Below are 17205 nucleotides of genomic sequence, written 5' to 3'. Positions count from 1 at the left end.
CTCGGTTCTAGCGGTTCCAGCATATGAAGAAGCCCCCACTTCTTCATCAGGAGTTAGTTTGTAGAGGATCCTGCAGATGACCTTTTCTGGCTCTACACATGACCAGCAGTGTTTGTCTCTCTCCTGACTCAAGGAATTTCACTACTGTTGCTCTAGCTAACAGTTCTCTCGTATGTGCTGTCTATCCTACATTATGTATTATTCTGTTATTTGTTAGCCTTCTTCCTCAAAATCCCTCGACAAATCTTTGCTGATATTGCTTGCAATTCTTCCGCTGTGCTGTTCACAGAGTTCATTCCTTTGGTTCCATCATCATCTTAGAGCAGTGCTCCTCAATTCTTTTCTGTGGCGCCCCCCCGAGGAAGGAGTACGTGCCACTCAACTCTCCGCCGCCTCAGTAAATAGTATCATTTGTCTATAAAATTATTATAAGTACACCTTTGCATAACATTGTATCCTTGTTAACATTAAAGAAAAGAAAAAAGAAAGTAATATAGATCAACCTGCAATAAAGAATTGTCTCTAAATGACAAATTTGACTTACAGTTCATCAATTTGCCTGAAATAAATAAAAAAATATTTTTGAGAAGGACTGTCTTAGAGAAAGGGATCTACTGAGGACTTGGGCTTCCATGCATGGAAATGGAGCTCAACTAAAAGAAAGCATTGGCCCACACATATCAAGGATATTTTTCTATAAATGACCGCTGCAGGCTTGTGGTAGGAGGGAATTTAATTGACATGAAATAACGTGACAAAAAAAAAAAAGAGCTGCGCACCTATCGACTTCTTCCTGTCTCTTATTGTCAGATTCTTTTAGACATTCATTCGCCCCAAACTATAAATCTTAATGATGCTCACTGCTCTCCAAACCTTGCGGAGCTATTAAGAATAAATCTTTCACAGAACATTCCTGCAGGTTTAAAGGTTTTCCAGGACAGTAAAGTTTGAGCGTAATAGGGATTTGTGCGACGTCCAAATGCTACTTGAAGGAGGCTTTTTGAAGAGCCAGCCAGAATCATCTTTCTGATGAGTGGTAAAAGGTTCTGAACAAATCTGTAATGATGCCACTCTATTGACTTCGTGGTCCTCCTGCTGAGTGAATGTGCATCATGAACAGTGCTACAATTTTGAAATAAAGGTTAAGAGATTTCAGCTCCCGATGCAGGAAACATTTCATATTTAACCCTTTCAGCCTTCATATAAGTACTGCACTTTCAATAGAGTGTCCGTGCTTCTTTGACTTTTAACAGAAAACATCACAGCTAAAACTCCTCTCTAGCGTGAGTCATGAGCCCCAAAGCTTGATTAACCATTGCTCATTCGGGCAGTTCTGATTCGGCGTTGAGAGGAACACAGATGGGATATTAATAAACCGTTTTCAATAATCAAAGATGATGTCTTTCTTGGAACCAGTGAGCCGTGACTTTTAGCTTAACAGGATGTGGGTCACAATTAATTTGATTCCATTTGCCTCCCCACATTTTGCCTTTGGTTTTTATATCGTCTTGAAAACATGAATTCAGACCGGAATATATTAATAGACATATGGATGTTTTACATTTGAAACATAAACTAAGCAGCTGTGACCCAGCCAAGACCTTTGCCAATGAGAAAATGTATATTTCTGGAACCGTCTTAACACAGTTGATTTGTCGAAGTAATATCTCCTTAAGAGGTTTGTTTATTTTGGGGTTTCCTTGACCAGTTGCTGAGTGAGATCTGCAACATTTCATTTCCTCAGGACCCTGAATTTGCTCACTTTGTGCTGCTGAAGTCTTCATTTCCCTCCAATCGGACATGACAGGCGGTCGGGTTCTCCTCCACCACTAATGGAGGCCACAAAGAGTCCACAATGAAAAGAGCAGTGTTTTGGGAATTTTGACTGAACCTCTTGCTGACATTTACACTGAGACGGAGAGGCCGCGCCGCTACAAACCATTTGGGTTTCATTACGAGGAAGAGCCCCGACCGAGTAAATCTTCGAAGGAGGAAGGAAACATGGAGGGAGGGCGGCGGTGAAAGCAGTTTGTGTACGAGTCCATAAAGACATGAATAGGAAGCTTTTTCTGTAATTGAAAACACACCACATTGTGTGTCCAGGTCACCGCGGGTTTAGACTGTCACTGTCCTGTTGGAAAACCCGGCCAATAATGACGACAATAAAGCTGTCATGGATGCTTGATAATATGGTTATAATGAGTCCTATGATATAAAAGAAAATACATGCCATACTGTGTGTACAGATCATGCTACACCACTTCACTCCTATTGCAATCTCACATTCAACAACTCAGTGAGTACAGAACTCAAGCCTAGCAGCTCGCTTCCTCACATTTTCATTTTCACACATATTATTAATCTAATAACATTTAAAACAAAAGGCAACATAAAGGGCCTCACACAGACCCAAGCTTACCACTGTTGGAAAAAATAGGGAAAGAAATATTGGCTGATTTTTTTTTTTCAATGTAACATTAATGATGGCATGTTATAAATACAAATGTCATATCATTTTTGTATGTGAGGCATTTACAATGTATAATTGGAAATGGAAATAACCATTCATACATTCATTCAAAATATTGATGTTTTTCCTACTGTAGTTATAGACTGGGCAAAATGGAATCTTGGAACACAACCAAAATGAAACCCCACGTTCCTTGTTCAATTGTCAACCTTCTTGATTTCATCCCAAGCAAAACATTTTGAGACATTTTGCGAACACAACCAAATGCCATGATTAAAAGAGAAAGAAGATGCTCAGCGTCCAGGTTGCAAGATTCCACGTTTAAGTTGAATTACCCTCCAAAAATAAATAATCATATATTCAATGGCTCACCCACCTGTTACAAAGTCTTCAATATCTCACTGACTCACCCGTTTTCTTCAGTTAAAGCAAGGTACACTCGTAATGATAATGTGGCTGCATTTGAGATGTACATGCACGTGAGATGCACCTTACCAACCAAAGATGGCAAACCTGTGGCCTGAGGTGTGTTGAGAATGAAGTTGTCCCCATTAGTGGTTCTGAAAACCATCATATTTCAATACTTGTATGAATTAAGTCGACCGCTCCTGACTTGAATGTCACCAGTCAAGAAGCGAGCCGCCTGGTGAACAGGAAGCAAAGGGGGGACATTTGATATTATTTTATTTGCTTCCATCAGGTGGCAACCATGCAAGATGCCCAAGTCCCTTTCCTTATGACTCAAAGTATCCTCACTACTGCCACGGCTACTCATGCCCTTATTCAAAAACAGATGTCATCCGAACTACAGTATGTACAGAAGTAGGATAAAGCAGTCAAAAGAATTATATGGAGCAAAGAAATAACATAAATGTCTCTGCAGGAGAATTTTGTGGACATTGTAAAATATTTTCTTTCATAATTCTGAGAATGTCTTTTGAGGTGGAGGGCGGCTTCATGTCTTTCATGATGATAGGTGGAATCAGGCGTCTGCTCTGTGATCTAATAGCAGCCGATTGTACGTGTAAGAAAACATCCTGTTCTAATCAGCCCCCCGGCAGCAGCGACTTGTCAAGCACTCGTAATTGAGGGAAGTCCACCGGTTGCTAATTTTACATGGTGGGAGTGGGAGGCTGTGATGAAGATGTGAAGGGAAGAGTTTTTGTATGACTCAGAAGCAGCGAGCCATTGAGGGGACTATTTATAGCGCATGTCTGGCTGGGATCTGCATGGCACTTTGTCAGCTCAGTGAAACAATCTGATCTCACCTGTGTGGCCAGGTTTAAAAGTGAAGTTGGGATCCTGCTTAGTTGTACTTTGTTGTCTTGTCGATTCTCTGACCCACAGGTTTTTCTGAGTACAGTGTTTTTAAAAGGCTCAGAAGCTGGGAATGAAGAAGTCAACACAATGGGTGACACAATATTGTGTCATGGCATCTTTGACTCATGAGGCAAGATGCCAACTTTGCATGGCTCGAACCTCTAAGGTCCCTCCCTTAGAGGTCCTCCCCAAGCTTTTCTGAGCTGATCTGTCGGAAGACTGGACCACACAAACCAATTCCAGACTAGAGAGCCAACAATGTTTTCAACTGCTTCTATCATGTCCGTGTTCTGCCCCGAACATCCCAACATGTTGTCCAGCTGACCCGTTTCGGTCTTTATATGTCGGATAGTCAGATGAAAATAAAATTGTATGACTCACTGCTAGAACAACCCGTTTTGTTGTTAAAAATTAGGCGCTAAGATGGGGTTCCCAAAAGGACGAGAAGAGTAATCCAGGGCCGATCCAAGGCTCTATAGAAGTTAACATCACATCAGGAATCCTGTTTCATTTCCACAGTTATAAGGTTTGCTGTACGGAGTATTGTGTAGTTCAGAGGAGGAATGATGAGCCAAAGAAGTTATGACATCACTGCTAGTCAGACAACAGATGATGCAACCAAAAGAACCTCCAGTGTGTTTTATTCATTTACTTAAATGAAGTACTTCCTGTTTATTTGCTGACATCGCATCAGGACGTAAGAGTGGAGAGTAGCTCAAAATGATGCGCATCAGTTTCCCATCAGGTGTGCAGGCAAATCCGGGAATGAAAGCAACTTTAGTCAGATGTGCGCGTCATCATCTCTATCACACAGTGATAGATGGGTTCATTCTTATCTGTCCACCTTTTGTTCTCTCTTTCAAAGTAGGTTTGATCCTCGGACGGACCAGCTGGCCATCGCAGCGAGTTATCTGGGTTTGTTGTTGCAGCGAGCTGCTGCACCTGCAGCCGCTCAGCCTCATTGATTTTAAGACCCGTGGGAAGCGATCGAGGTCCCACCCATGCCTTTGCACTGCCATGCTGGTCCAGATGTCGGCACATACCAGCACAGTAACAAAGCAGCGAGGATTTAGCCTCAATCCCCCACCTGTTGACAGTAGCTGCCAGAGGAACTGTGGGAATGTTCTGCCACGAGGTCTGTTTGATGAAGCTTCTTCTCCGACTGGACCAAGCTTCCGATCAAAGACCTCAATGTGCGATAGTTTGTTGTGACTCGAGTTAATGGTTGTGGTTATGTTGTCACGTGCCTATAGTTTTGATGAGGCGTGGCACTTGTTTGGTGGCGTGACAGAGGAAGAAACAGGTGACTTTTTACAGCAAACTTAGCTAAACGTTATGTTCTTTTTTTGTACCTGACTGACACTATCACAAGTCTATAACATTGAATTAATGTTGCCAATGTGAAGTGACTGTGTTGCATGTTTTATTTGTTAACCACACTGAGTCCAATACAGAATGAAATGCCTTCTGTTAACAGTAACATGAGCTAAAAATCCAGCTGTGCTTAGGATATTTGTAATCCATACAGTAGATATGTAACTCAATACTAGACTGATGCTGCCTGACATGAGGATGTACATCTGATATTTGCCAATAATAAGTATCGACTACAAAAAACGTGAGGATGAGAAAAATGTACCAAAAATGTACTGTGAGTACATGTCATTGAGTGTGTGCATGTTTGCAGGTGCATGAGGCTGATGGACACGTGTGTATACAATTGGTGGAGTTTTGTGATACTCGGCTACTGATCAGCCAGATTCAGAGGCTTAACTTGTCTAATGTGATCCAGACCTGCAGTCCAGATCCTCCACAGCCTCTGAAGAATTGCCATGTCAGCACATCCAAGGACTGTGCGCTCTTCAGATCCAGCCTTTGGTGCTTCAGGTTTAAATTCTTGTACCATCATTGTGATCTTGATCAAAAGGGGATCAAAAGTGATACAAGACAGAGTGAGTACTTTGCATTATCTCAACATTGGCATGCTCACTTCTCAGTCAAAACTGGATAGTCAAAGGTAGTTCTCCTGGTTTTTTATTTTCCTCAACCCATTTTCAATCCGACTTTACCAACAATTCTTCCATTTCACTGTGGTTTCAGGGATCGCAAAGAAGAAAAGAGATGAATAAATCTTATATATATTTCCCTTTCTAAATGTATTTTCTTTTCCCAAGAAGAATGTCTTTAGATTTGTCTCATAGAAGTCTATTCTCGGTCCAGATGTCTTGCTGGACGAGGGCCTTTGTATGTTACCTTCCAACGTGATGCAACCTGAGTCCTTTGTCTGTTGAGTTTGTATGTTCACCCAACGCAGCCGTTGACCGAGTAGTTAGTACTGCATGTAGGCGCCCCCTTGCCTCCAACCCAATGTAGCTGGGATGCATTCCACACTCCCGAAATCCCATTGGGAATATGAGGTAGAAGTCGAATGACTGATCAAAATTGCATTCGATTTTTCAAACGTTCTCTAAGTTGATCTAGATGTAGTATGTGAGACACATAAAAAAATACAAAGACGTTGGTCCTAAAGAATTGAAGTGGATCATCTAATGGCAGGTTTACGCTCCAAAACTGTTGACTGACAAACACACAAAATTTGCAGATGTCTCAGCTGATTTTTGAACCTTCAGTGTGTTTTACTCCTTGTACTGATCTAGTAGTTCAGATGTTGCTGCTTCATCATTTGTTGACATACGACCTTTGTCAGACAGTTTTTCTGAGCTACATGCCTCCTGTGGGTGTAAAATAAAAACAGTTCTTTGTCACATTGTGTTCCATTCTCTTCGTAGTGTGAGGATCAATGCCCTTTTCAAGTGCTGTACCTTTATCCTGCCATACTCACTGAGAGTCTACCCTGTCTACACTGGCATTTACCACTGTCTCCAAACAAGTGAGTCACCATGGAGTCTGTCATGCTGAGATGTTGCATCTCATCAGCAGTGTTAATATAATTTGCGTACATACATAAAAACAATGTCCTCACTAAACATTAAAGGTCAATCTTCGTCAGTGATCAGTCCACTGAATGGCTATTTTCAATGTACACAGGCTGACACTGTGCCTCCAAGTTGGTACAGCAGGCTATTGACCTCCATGAATTGGTGATATGCACCATTCTAATGGCCATTCATTGGGCTGGTGACCTCCGTATACTGTAGGGCAGAGGTGGGCAGTTACATTTCCTAAAGGGCCACATTACAAACTGTGACTGTTGTGAGGGGCCATCATGCCAAAAGACTATGAAACGTGACGGAAAAAAATCTGAAGTCACAAGGACGAAATGAACCATTAAATAGTCGATGGAAGCAAGGATATTAAGAAGTGTAAATATGGCATGAAATTAAAAAACATATTTTTTTCATGCATCTTATTATATAAATCATAATAAAATGAAGAACCAAGCATCTTAGATAAAAAGGCAAATTATTTCAAAATATATTTAAAATTTTCTTTCAACAAAATACTAATTAATATATGAAAAGAAGAAACTAAAATTTTGTCATGAATGTGTTGTATTTCCTGCTGCGCTAGTACTGGCTAAAATGGAAACAGGATAAAAAAATAAAAAAAAAGACAACTTATCAGTTGCATAATTTTTTTGTCTGACCTCATGAGGGCCACAAAAACACAGGCAAAGGGCCGCGTACGGCCCCCGGTCCGCACTTTGAGCAGGTCTGCTGTAGGGTGGTATCTAACTCTTTGGTTTAATGTTACCTAGATTCAGCAAGACTACCTGAGAGCAGCAACTCAATCGAAACAGAAACAGAATTATTATTATTTTATCTCACCGCAGCTGTTTCCTTGTCACTTAGCATACTTGACTGACAGCCCTCCTTCTTATTCAGACTCCAGACTCCAATCAGACTCTGACCTCAGGAAAGTGATTATCCACTTGCTCCAGCGAGGGCAGCGATGGCCTGCGGAGACTCGGCTTGGTCACAGTGGTTTTGGGTTGAAACTGATTTAACATTGCTGGTTAACCACAGCGAGCACATGTGTAATTCACTCGGGGCAAACACCACAGTTACGGAGCTGGTCTCTGACAGTCAAGCAACCACACATTAAGTTGGAGGGCAGCCACTGACCGTGACGGATGGAGATGGCTGCTGCGTGTTTAGTTGGTCAACTGGGCTGCAGTGTCTGTCAAGAGAAGATGGTAGACTCACTGAAATAAAGCTAGCTCTCTCAGGCTAGGAAAAGAGAGGGAAGGTGGTGAAGAAACAAGAGTGGGTTTGTCCTGCAACCTGCAACACAGCAAGGTCACAAGTTCAAATCCAAGTCGTGTCTCTGTGCACCTATCTCAGTAAAATAAAACAAAAACACTCATGTAAGGCACAGTTATTTCAGTTGTTGTATGTGTACTGCAATATTTTAAAAAGCACAGTAAATGGAAAAGGATACGAACAATTCCAGTCACACAGGTTTTCTTTCTTATTTTAACCTAAATCTCAGTGGGTGTGCTGGGCATGCAAGTCTGGAATGCATCTTTAGATCCAGCTCCATCCTGGAGAACCCAAACAGGCGGGCTTCAACTGTAAATTAGTTCCTAAAAGCGAAAGGGTGGAGCCACACTGAAGAAAGATGACCTCAGCATCTTCACAAATCCTCCTAAAACTGAGCCACCTGCTAAAGTTCAGACCTGATGAAGAGAAAGAACTGTCTGCAGATAAGATTAATACAGGTTTCTTCTTTCTTTCATTCAGTCTAACACAACAAGGAATGCACTTCGATGGAGATCATTTTGAATGATTTTGAAGAGTCCATCAGGCTTTCCATGTTTTAGACAGTAATGGGTGATGTCAGCACTTTGTGTTTTCACTAAAGGTCAATTTGAGGCACTGAGGAAAGCCCAGAGGGCGGCTGGGCAGCTCAGAGAAGATCTGGGCGTGGACGGCCGGCTGCTACCTCAGATCAGATCAATGAACGCACACATAAGAGCGGCTTTGTTTATTGCCTTTGGAGAACCAGTCGGAGTTCTTGAAGTATTTCCATGTGGCTCCATCACCTCTGACAGCAGAAAGTGATGACACAGCTCCCTCTTACTCTCACACTCTGGGAGTTTCAGTACAGTTGCAGAGTAACAGTGAAGGCAGAGAGTGGTTTGTCGAAACAACAACAGAAGTGTGTCAGCTGGGCGTCGCTCTCTTGAACGAATGAAGTGTTTCACTAGCAGCTTTGAAGAGAGTGACAATTCTTTTCCAAATATTGACGACAACAGCAGAGATCTTGAGATTCGTTTTCATACAGAATTATTATCATTATTGAACTCCACAGCCATTTTGAGAGACGCCTGTCAAACCTGCAAGACCAGGGAGTCTGAGAAGCAAGGTGACGGACAGTAGAAGTATATGTTCAGTATTTAATAGTCCCCAGCTGGATCATCCGCCACTTCTCTGTTGGGATCAGGTTTATTCAGGTTTCCACCCAAACCATCCAATGATGTTCCCAGGCTACAGAGGAGATCCATATGAGCCAAGTGAAACTGCTTTGCATACAGGACAAGGTGGGAAACCAACAGTGCTCATTCAGTGTGTGGGGCTTGTCAGGTTTGTTTCAGCCATTTTGCAAACTATAAATTGTTCCTATTTTTTTATTTCAAAGATTCATTTTTAGAGTATATATATATATATATATATATATATATATATATATATATATATATATATATATATATATATATATATATATATATAGACACAGAACTCAATAGGCTATTTACAAAGGAACAAAAAAACAGAAGATTAAGATGAAGATTAGTGTGAATGGAGTTGACTTGAAATGATTTAACATTAAAAACATGAGAAATACAGACTAAAACACATATAAATTAAGACTAAGGGCCACATGTGGTTTTATGAACTCATTGATGTTGTCATGTCAATGGTCCACTTTGAGTCTCTGCAGGATGACATTGAGAAACGCTAACCACAACACTGACTCAGTAGAAGAAGAGAGCTACTGGAAATGTATCCTCAAGTCACTGGTGAACAAGGGGCCCAGAGAGACAAGCACTTGTGTGAGCGGGCGTTCCGTCCGTTGTGATTAATTCTGGGAGGTTAACCCAATAATTCTCCACAAAGCCAGCATCAATACTCCTTTTATTCAGACAGCAGTTCCTTCTGCTGAAGCTGTTAGTCTTCAATAAAAGAATTGTTTATCTTGGCTGACACCTTCTTCCTTCTCTTACAACCTCTGGGAGAAGTTTACATGACACAGCTCTCGCTTCAATATGAAACACAGAGGCTTCAAACAGAGCCCTTTACGACGAGGACCCAGAAAAGATCCTGTGTTGAGGGAAACCGGCTTCAAAGGAGCGATTTATTCGAGCGGGACATCAACTCGGCGCAGAATGGCCACACACAGCTCAAAACTGCTGAACAAACAGTCAAACAGCGAGAAGGCTCCAAATTACTAATTCTCCACTTCAACGTAAACTGTGAAAAGGTTCATTACGCGAAAGAGAAGCGGAGTTATGCAGGTGTCGGCTCAGATCACGTCTGATTACTGCTGACAATTCACACTCCGCTCTATATATTTACTCTGTATTCAGTTCTCTGTAATGGTTCCCATGCCGCTCCTCTCAAAGACGCACTTGTGCCGCAGTGAGAGTCGCGTTGCTCCCAAAGTGTTGTTCAACATCCCTCTTATCTAAGATCTGCTTGTTGGAGGGTAATTTACCAGAGAGGGAAAATATTGGTTTCTCGCAATAATCCAATTTCATGTTCTTGCACTCAGCGAAGATGGAGTTTCCCTTCGAAGCAGCAGCACTTTTAGGGACTGTTTGGCCTGAGACCGCAGTCACAGAGAGAAGGACCCGCTAATGGTGTGTGATGACGTAATGACTGATCTCTGTCATAAACATCCAGAAGACATTCATGCTTCCGTACCAGTACAGCAATATTCTACTGAAGGGAGTTGCACCTAGCCGAGATCCGATCCTCAGCTGAAGTTCATGCAGTGGCAGCTATTATGACCAACACTGTTGCTGCTCATCCATGGTGTCAGTTGTTCTCTGCACTGTGATCTGTACTTACTTCACAAAGGTCAGTTTTTCTTTGTTTTTGGAAATCAGTTATATGCTTTTTTGTTGTTATAAGTTGTAGCCGCTAGTTCTGCATGGCACTGTCTCGAGCAACAGCGATGAGACACTACAGGCCACCTCCAAAAGCGTGTTTGCTCATTTCTAACCAATGTGGAAAATGTCATAAAACCCAGTCACAACTTATACAGTGAAAGCATCACTCCGCGACAGATAACAGAAAACAAAATTGCTCTGATAGCTTGAGCTATTTCAACTGTTGCTGTGTATTACCGAGCCTGTAGTATGAGATGAGTTGTTCCGAGCTGCATAGTAACTCAAGTGAGTTACTCCAGTTTGCACGAATGTTGCTACAGATACAAGACCTCATGTGCTGGCTATATATTTGTAGCCGCATGTATCAAGTCAGACAAAACAGTGCAGGTATTTCATATTCTTAAGATATGTTTTAGATATAGTTCTCAATTCCTGAGCTTTTTGAGTTGCTCATCTCAGAGCTCACATCGTAGGCGTGCGGCCTTTTGATCGTCGAAGGTGCTCGATGCTGCTGTCCACACAAGTCTTTGTTTTGTTGGCTGGCGATGTGTTGAGTGCCGACACCCTCTCCTTCATTTCAGCGGCGATAAACTGCTGCCAGAGCAAATGTAAAAAGTAGGTCATGTGCGGAAGCAAGAAGTTCAGCCAAGAATCTGCTTTTGTATTGTTGTTTCCTTCCATGCTCTCGTGAACTTAGAGCAAGGTGAGGACAGGATTTCTCCATTGACTTTGCCGTAACTTTCGTAAAAATCCGATCTGTTGTCCTAATATTATTCACAATAGAAAATCCTTTATGACCTCATCAACCTTCAAACTTTTTTGAACTCGGACTTGAATCCAGCAGGCACCGAACTTTCACACCAAATCAGGAACACTCCCCCATATGGAGCCTATTCGCAGTGATGATGTAATACATGATGTCATCAGCGAGAGTTCGTGTCAATGCAGGACTTTTTCTCGCCTGGCAAGACTCTCTGTCTCAATCAAATGGCCCTTTTCTCAAACTGTAAACTTGTTTGTTAGGTTGCTAAGATCTTTGGGGTTTGGCCGTGCTGGTGTTGTTGTCTCTGATGTGGACACTTGATAACAACTTAAAGGAAAGAATTCAGGACAATTTGCTCATTTTTTCAAGCCATATAAAAAAGCCACCGCTGATTTATTATGTATTTCTCTGTCATGTTGACTGAGTAAATGGACCATAATTCGTGATTCAACAAGTGTCATTGACTAAGTCCGATGTGGAAAGACACTACTGATGGGGTGTAATCTAGTACATTCTGGACACAAACATCTGACTGTCACACTGTGAGGCTGCACGCTAACCATTCCACAATCCAGTTGTTCAAGATGAAAACATGAGAAAAAAAGTACTGTATGCAGGCAATTTTGAACTCTTAGAATTGCATACATCTTCAGACATATATGGTACCATCATGGGTTGCATCTGTGATGCGGAGAAGTGGTGCACAGGCTCACCATCTGTGCAGGAATTTTATCTCAACAATGGACTGGGCACTGTTTCTTAACCAAGGTGAGGCCCCTCTGCATGGGCTGCAACTACAGTACTGGCATCTTCTGTGGAGTGGCATGCAAGGGAAGATGAAATGGAGCATCTATTGGATTAGATAGAAACGACAACCAGAGACAAAATTGAGAGCACCATGACCAACCCTTCAAAGACTCATCACCCTCACCATGTATCTTGACTGAGCACTGGTTTCTAGTTCACCAGCCTTGAGTCTTTTCATCAACTTTCCAGGTTCACTTTCCGTTTGTATTTACAAAAGAAGTCATAAAACAGAGCTTAAACACTAGTCTGCATTGGACGTTTTTGCTGACTTCCAAAGCACACAGATTTAAAGTTTCTAGATGTGATCTCGAAAGATCTCGATGTGCTTTTGTCCAGATTCATTGTGGTTCAAATATTGGAACAATTCTTTATTTTCCTCATCAAAAACAAAAGTGGAATCATAAGGCACATGATAGTTTCGGCAGTCAGTGGTTCAGTCACAGTGCTGAATTGTTTACTCTACATCAAGGCACAAAGTAGTTTAGTAGTTTAAGATTGTCACAGCAAAAATACAAGGCGAGTTGAAATACTTTCTGGGTGTATCAAATAAAATTGAGCTCAGTATATTGGAACTCGAGATAAAAAGTGAAAACAAACAGAATATGATGGCTGCACATTCAAATCAAGTTCAAAGCCAACCAGAGGTCAAACTGAAAAATTAAACGAAATAAAGGGAGGCAAGTGTCAAACTCAAGAACTGGAATGGGAGATCAAAATACTGAGTACTCTTGACTGCAGTAGTCTCCAGTAGGAACTCATCTTACTAGGTCAAGGTCAGTTTATATACTTTACTTTACTAGTTTACAAATGTTTAATATCTTCACTTAAATTTACTTACAGGACACTGGAAATGAAGAACATTTGTGACGTTTGTTTTCAGATCTTTCCACATATTCTCAATTGGCTTCAGGTCTGGACTTTCTGGCCATTCTAACACATGAAGATGTGGCTTTATGTTTAGGGTCATTGGCCTGTTGGAAGGAGAATCCCCGCCCCTATCTCAAGGCTTTTGCAGACTCCATCAGGTTTTCCTCCACGATTGACAGGTATTTGGCTCCATCCATCTTCCCATCAACTCTGACCAAAAAAGTTCAATTTAGGTCTCATCTGACCACAGCACCATCTTCCTCATGTTTGCTGTGTCCTTCACATGGCCTATGGCACTTCTTGCCACTCTTCCACAAAGGTGCAGTGCATGACTACAGTTGTAAGTTGTAAGTTTACGTCGTCGACTGTGTCTTGGTAGGTTTTCAGTTGTGCCATGCTCCTTCCATTTCCAGATAGTGGACTAAACATCATCTCTGTGAGATGTTGGGTGCTTGGGAAATCTTTTTATAGCCTGATCTTGCTCTAGATTTCTCCACAATTTTGTGTGGTCCTTGGACATCATGATGCTGTTTCTTAATTTTTTTTTATTTGATTTGATTTGGTTGTTTGCTCCCCAATAATCTCTTAAACCATTGACGCCATCACAGACCAGCTGAATTTTAGATTACATTACACACAGAAACACACAAAATTCCAATAAACTATATTTATGTTTGAGGTCAAATGTGGAAAAGGTCAAGGGGCATGAATACTATATACACTGTTTATATGAATCGAGTTTGTTTTCACCTATGACTTGGAAGTCTTGATGCTGAAGAGACGGTATTCAAACTCACAACTACCTTTATCTTTTAATGCACAACTGAACTGAACAGTCTAATTTCCTTTATGTATTGCGATGCTCTTCTTACTTTACTTAGTAGCAACAGGGTTCTCTGGTGAGATCAGACTTGACTTTTGGAGCCTCATGTTTAGACATGAGCTTGGGAGGAATGCAAAAAGTCCTGAGGATGGCGAGGCAGTGAGCGGACAAAGGCGGTGTCTGCTGTGGGATGTGATTCAGAGATTGTGAGTGAGCACTTGGCTCTCGGAGCAACTGCATGCATCAATGTATTTACTGTTCTCTTATGTCAGTTTGGAACAGCGAGGCCACCAGCGACTCGCCAAATTACTGACATCACTAGCTAAATAATACCACTTAGGAGAGCGCAAGCGCCGCCCTGAGGCTGGACTTGCTTGAGCTTATTTTAGCTGCTCGCCGTCCTCCCTTCGCAGTGAATCACTGCAGTCATTATGAAAAGTTCTCAAAAGTGTATTCATGCTGGCCCCGGCATCTTACCTTCTTTTTCCACACGGGCCCTCGCTCTGCTCGGCCACACATCATCACCAGCGAGCAGCCACAACAGACAGGGGAGGCCACACGTCGGCCACCATTGTGTTCTCACTCTGTCACCAACCGTACGCACGTGCTGCCAAAGGTTCAGTCCACACAGCGGCAGGTTTTTAATTGGCTGGGATGGAAAATGGAGGAGTGAATTTAAACATTTGGGGAATGTGCTCAAGTTAAATACACATGACGTGAGCGTGTTCTCATGCAGGTCAAACGGCGGTCAATAAAGGATTGAAAAGAAATGTTTTCAAGTTTGCACTCGTTGATGCAGGAGGTGTTTGGTTTGGGTTCGTGTGTCTTGCTGATGTCTGGCTTCCACTGATGAACAATGTTTTTATCATTGTTTTTGGCCCTCTGCCTGAAAGACACTTCGCATGAAAACATCAAGTCAACGGTCATCACTTGCACGGCAATAAGATAAATTGTTTAAAATTGTTTGTGGACACGTGTGACTCGTGTCCACAGGCTCAAAAACACCCGCCTGGGCAGGTTCTGGTCCAAATGGCCCGCCGCTGGTTCATCTTTGCAGCAGATGTGGAACATTCAGGTGGATGGAAAAGAACATTCTTGGAACTCACAAACTGCAAAGGTGCGAGAGCGAAGTGGCATCGTGAGTTTATTTAGACTGAGCTCGAAGGCCGTCTCATATCAACATGGAAGCTTTTTAATCCACCAGCCGGCTCCGCTCCCACTCTTGAGGTTCGGTTCGAGACGCTTTCCCACTGGATCTTCGTCATAAACTTTATTCTTCTCCATTTTGGAGGTTTACACAGACGCCAGCTGCTAATATGTTTCCACCTTTTATTCCACATGATTTTAAACCAATAATGGCCGAACAAACCCAGACAAAGCCGGTGCTGAGCCTTTAAACACTCAACGCTGATCATGAGGTTCATTTCTCGGTTACCTGACTGCTCCTGGTCTCTCAATCAATTGACTGAAGTCTTTTGATGCAAAGCTTTTGATGCAAAGATGAAGTCAACAGCGATGGGCCATGACGCAGTCACAAGCACCTCATGCCACAACTGCTTTCAGGGTGGCAGACACAACAATTCACACACATCATTGTGAGTCACCCAATGATCACTGTCATTTTGTAAAAGATGTGAAAACTCAAAGGGAACCCACAGAAAAATAGGGTGGGAACTCAGAACCATTATCGTTGCTATGCCACCAACACGGTCCATCATCATTCTCAAACAAAGCAAATGCAAAAAAACCGGAACAAAATCTGACCTCTTCCCTGAACTGTCGTCCCGCATCTCGAGTCTCCCGTGTTCAGTTGACACAGAAAACATCAGCCTCCAGAAACTATGAAAACGCAGAGGTGATGATGAATCACTTTGGGATATAAAGACTTGAGAGTGCAGCAGCTGCTGCATCTTTGAAGTCCAAATAAGTCACCATCTCCTCCAGCACGCCGTTTGTTTGTCTTCTGGTCGCATTAATCCTGAGCCTTTCTTCTTCTCTCATCCTTACCACAACACCAGCACAGAGAACTAATAAATGGAAGGGTTTGATTTCCGCCACTGCTGCCAAAGACTACACACTCACCTTCACGGTGTAGAGGTCAGGATGAAGCACAGGGGCCCCTGAGGGCCGCGGGCCAGGCCGGGAGAATGTTGACCCTCGGGGCGTCTCCTTATTGATCTTACATATCAGCGCAGGGCGGCAACCAACACAGATAAGCAGAGCTGAATGTTGGATCACGTCAAAGCAGTTTCTAAACCTCGACGTGGGAAAGTCTGCGAAGGCAGCTGCTCTCAAATATTATTCACATGATGAATGATTCATCAGCTGCAAGGTGAGGACAGTCAAGAACAACACCTGCCAAAAAAAAAGGCAGGGTCAGTCTGCCCTTTTATGGACCTCATCAGAACAAGATCAGAATCTGGACGAGTTCACTGACAGCTTGGCCTCACTCAGGTCATCGTAAAGGAAGGGATGAAATACAAGCTACTTAACGTATCTTCTCATGAAATGTAAAAACAAGTTGGTTTTGGTTTTAAAAAGGGATAGAAAAAGGGAAGAGTGCACATTTAATGACAAATATTTGTGATAAGATAAGGCAGTGTGAGGAACATAGCAGTAAAGCGATAGCATAGCAGTTTAATTGAACTCAATTCTCAGTATAGAAGGAGTCAAACAAGACCAGTAACAAAGAACAAAAGACCTAATGAGAAAACAAAACTCTACTCTACTTCTACTCTCGAAGGAGGATCTAAGAAACACAGAAATAAAACAAGAACACTTTACTATAGATAACTAAGCGAGCAGGAAAAGACAAATGTAATACAAAAACAACAGATGGTGACAGAGTTCAAAAGTCAAAAACCAAAACATTCGAATGAGTCAACAAGCGTCCGTGAGCGCATAGCAAGTCCAGGAAAGCAATGCAAGTCCACAGGATTGGGGGGGAAGCGGAACCAGCTGGCGTTTAAGTAGTGAGCGGGATGATTGCAGGATCAGACTCAGGTGTGTGCACTGCTGCAGGTCTGTGGCGGGAAAAAGACCCCCAATCCTGGAAGAGAGGCGGAGAGAAAGGCGGGAGC

The sequence above is a fragment of the Synchiropus splendidus genome, chromosome 4 (genome assembly GCF_027744825.2).
Source record: "Synchiropus splendidus isolate RoL2022-P1 chromosome 4, RoL_Sspl_1.0, whole genome shotgun sequence".
NCBI lineage: Eukaryota > Metazoa > Chordata > Actinopteri > Syngnathiformes > Callionymidae > Synchiropus > Synchiropus splendidus.
Note: the sequence above shows the minus strand (reverse complement) of the source record.